The sequence below is a fragment of the Chenopodium album genome, chromosome 24 (assembly GCF_948465745.1).
Source record: "Chenopodium album chromosome 24, dcCheAlbu1.1, whole genome shotgun sequence".
NCBI classification, from domain to species: domain Eukaryota; kingdom Viridiplantae; phylum Streptophyta; class Magnoliopsida; order Caryophyllales; family Amaranthaceae; genus Chenopodium; species Chenopodium album.
The window spans coordinates 35,493,374-35,497,529 of record NC_137857.1 but is presented as its reverse complement, the minus strand read 5'-3'; the positions used below and the strand labels follow the sequence as shown (position 1 = coordinate 35,497,529).

The 4,156-nt window shown below is 41.6% G+C and overlaps 1 non-coding gene across 1 annotated transcript; it reads left to right on the top strand.

The window, feature by feature from the left end:
• The first annotated feature begins 3,254 nt into the window (after positions 1-3,254).
• Positions 3,255-3,361, top strand: LOC145612836 (small nucleolar RNA R71). The gene has a single exon (XR_014106753.1). It is a non-coding gene; the product is annotated as a small nucleolar RNA R71 (small nucleolar RNA).
• The last annotated feature ends 795 nt before the right edge of the window (positions 3,362-4,156 follow it).

The following is a 4,156-nucleotide window of genomic DNA, read 5'->3' as shown; positions in this document are numbered from 1 at the left end:
ATAACCAAGAATCAAAACAAATTTTCTCAAGTATGGGGCATAGAGAAGCATGATTTACAATTCATTGGAACGTATTTTTGGATTTTTTAATTTTTCAATTTTTTTTGTATTTTTCTTATAGGAAAGCAATTAAACTACACTAGGAAAGCAGTAAAAATACACTAAGCATACCAAAAAAAAAAAGAGAGAGAGTGAAAGATATACCATATGAACACGAGAACCTCCCCCCAAGCTAAATCAAACAATGTCCTCATTGTCTTAAGGGGAAGCAAGTATTCAAGGTCACTACTCTTCATCATCACCACATCAATGTCATCAAAGTCTCAAGATTGCAATGCATCTCTTTGGAACAAAATTGGGCAAGAAAGAAACAAAGTGTTAGTGGAAAAAAAGATAAAAATTGAGTCAGGTGCACTATTCTGATCATAACTTTTGATGTATAATTGATAATTCAATGATTCCAATTGCATTGGAAAGTATACTTGAAGAGCTTTCCAACGATAGGTCACACGCCAAAAACGGATAAGAAACGCAAAAGTTATGGCCTGTCAAAGTGGAGCAGTTTTGCTGATCCGCTCTCGCGCCCGGTCGGGCGCCACTCCGCCCGGTAGGGCGCCACACCGCCCGGTAGGGCGGTATAAACCCTCTAAATTCTCTTTGTTCTCGCGCCCGGTCGGGCCCCATACCGCCCGGTCGGGCAGTCGAAATGTCCGTACTCGTCAACTCTCGCGCCCGGTCGGGCGGTCTTTCGCCCGGTCGGGCAAAAATTTTAATTTTTCACCCTTGCTCTCGCGCCCGGTCGGGCGGTCCTTCGCCCGGTCGGGCAAAAATTGTAATTTTTCACTCTTGCTCTCGCGCCCGGTCGGGCGGTCCTTCGCCCGGTCGGGCCCGAGGCAATGTTTGGTACGAGAGACTCCTTCTCTTTTTTCCAAATTTGACTAACTCTTTTCCTTCTAACCTGTACAACTCAATAAACTCATTAAACTCTCTCCTATCACAAGAAATAGAAAGAAGACTAAAAAAAAGAAAAAAACAAGAAAAGTACGGGTTGCCTCCCGCAAAGCGCTGGTTTATTTAGGTCCCGCACGACCCTCTTACCACATGTCGGGAAGTTAAGCCCCTTGGCCTATCGCCTGGTCGGGTGGTTCTTCACCCGGTTGAGCGATTTTTAAACCACGACTCGGCTTCCTAACACGCCCTGTAAGGCGCCAATTCACCCTATTGGTTGGATCCTCATTGGCTTGAACTGGTGGGTCTTTACTTTTGTTCGATTGAGAACCCTTTTTGATCGTTGGTTGGTTCGATTTATCACTTTGTTGAGCTATTACAACACGATCTGGTGGAACTCTCACTATAGGCTCAGTTTCCGCAACTTGTGTACTCATTTCCACCTTCTCATCTTCAAAACCAAGACCTTCACAGTATAAGGCTTTCTCTATTGCGTCCACTTCCTTTTTCCATCGGTTAGTTGTACCTGTAGAAGATGCAACACACGATACCGCCTCCAAGGGATCTTTAACAAAAGCTTGGGGCTTATTGGAACAATTACCAACCACATCAATTTTATAACACTTCTCCTCTAGCATGGGGCTTTTAGGGATATTATTCAAATTAAAAACAATTTTATCATCCCCTACTGATAGTGTCAATTTACCACATTTTACATCTATAATTGCTCCAGCAGTATTAAGGAAGGGTCTACCCAAGATAATTGGGGTATGCAAATCCTCAGCCATATCAAGAACAACAAAATCCACAGATATATAAAATTTACCTACTCTAACAGGGACGTCTTCTAGAATGCCTATGGGGTATTTAGAAGAACGATCAGCCATTTGCAGAGTAATATTAGTAGACTTTAATTTACCCATTTTTAGCTTTAAACACACAGATAATGGCATGACACTAACACTAGCGCCCAAATCACACAATGCATTATTAATCATTAAATTGCCAATATGACAAGGGATAGAAAAACTACCGGGATCTTTTAGTTTGGGTGGAGATTTATTTTGTAGTACGGCACTGCATTCAGCAGTAAAAGCGACAGTCTCTACCTCACTAATAGACCTTTTCCTAGTCAATATTTCTTTCATGAATTTTGCATATGAAGGTATTTGCGTGATTAATTCTGTAAAGGGAACTGTTACCTGCAAATCCTTCACCATGTTAAGGAACTTACCAAACTGCTTATCCACCTTGGTTTTCAAATTTCGATTTGGGAATGGTAGTTTGATAATTGGTTGTTGCACATCATTACTCCTGTCTTGAGTTACAACCTTCCCTGGAGTTTTACCCTGCAATATAACATCAGAAATATTAGTACTACCCTTTAGCCCTGCAGGGCTAGGATTAATATCCCTTGGTATAAAGGAATCAGGATTAGCAATTTCTGTTGAAACAGGTTCATCTTCTTTGGGCATAGGAGGCCCATCATAGTGTGAACCACTCCTGAGGGTAATTGCAAACGCCTGATCTGTGGGTTGTACTGGTTGCGATGGTAGGGCTCCTTGTGGGCGAACCTGAAGAGCAGCGGCTAACTGTGCAATTTGAGTATCTATGACTTTATTGTGGGCTACAATCGAGTCAATTTGTGAGTCTCTACTCTCCATATGCTTTTGCATACTAGTTAACATCGCTCTAATTTCTGATAAAGCTAGTCAGAAGGTGGTGGAGGAGTTTGCGGTTGGTTTTTCAAGCCAGCATTGGGATGGTAATATTTCTGCTGAGGTGGTGGTGCTGGTTGTTGTGGAGGTGGAGGTGTGGGATTTTGCACATTACTGCTTCTATAGGAAAGGTAAGGATGGTTCTGATACCCGGGATTATAGGTGTTGGAGTATGGGTTATTTTGCTTGATGGACTGAAAAGCGTTAACCTGCTCCATAGAACTCCTACACTCATGTTCCCAATGACCTACAATTCCACAATTTTCACAGAAAGCATTATTAGCATTATTATCAATTGCAGAAACATTAGTTATTTTAGAATTAGCAGTAGTAAGGTTATCCAATTTCTGACAAATAGAGGTTAATTGAGATTGCAAAAAGGATACAGAATCGACGTGGTGTTTTCCCTTGTTTGCAAAACCTCTAGGATTCCCATATTGGGAATTATGGATCGCCATATCTTCAATAACCTGACCTGCATCATCAACATTGAGGTTCATAAACCTCCCATTAGCTGCAGAATCCAAAATTGCTCTAGAAGAATTTCCGATCCCATTGTAGAAAGCTTGTATCAACTGCCACTGTGCTAAGTTATGATGAGGGCACTCTCTCTGCAGGTCTTTGAATTTCTCCCAAGCTTCATATAGTGACTCATCTGGCTCTTGGGCGAAATTTTGAATTGCGCTTCTCAATAGAGCTGTTTTCTCGGCAGGGTAATACTTGTTATAAAAATTCAAAACAAGAGTCTCCCAATTAGTAATGCCAAGTGCAGTTCTATTTAAACCATTAAACCACAGTTTAGCTTTTCCACATAAAGAGAAAGGGAAGAGAATCTCCCTTATTTGGTCTTGCGTGACCCCAGCTTGCCTTATAGTGTTACAATATTGACAGTAGTCAGCAATGTGTAGATTTGGGTCTTCACCCTTAGCTCCACTAAATTGCTTCCTTTCTATCATCGTGATGAACCGGGGCTTGATCTCGAATTGAACTCCCTCGAGATCTGGCATAGGAGAAAGGTGGGGAAAATGCGCCAAAGATGGCTGAGAATAGTCGCTGAGCTTTTCAGATGGATTTTCTCCCATCTCTAATTCTGATTCTGAAGAAGTGTCTGGATCACTAGTATCAGATGAAGGGTCTCTAGGAATTTCACCACCAGAACTCGCCAGTATTTGCTTGTATAAATTCTTTTGCCTATGGAAAGAGCGCTCGATCTCAGGATCGAATGGAATGTAGCCTGATCTGGAACACCTGGGCATAAACAAAGAACTAAACAACAAATATGAGAACTGTCCCAAAGAACTTATGTTCTCCGGGACGAAGGAAAATAATCTAGACTACAAAAACAATTAGAAATAAAAAATATAACCGTTTCCCCGGCAACGACGCCAAATTTTGACAGGCTACAGTCGTATCACCTAATCAAAAGTAATTACCTAAGTCCTCTAACTAAAGTAGATAGGGAAGTAGGGTCGAATCCACAGGGAAACTAG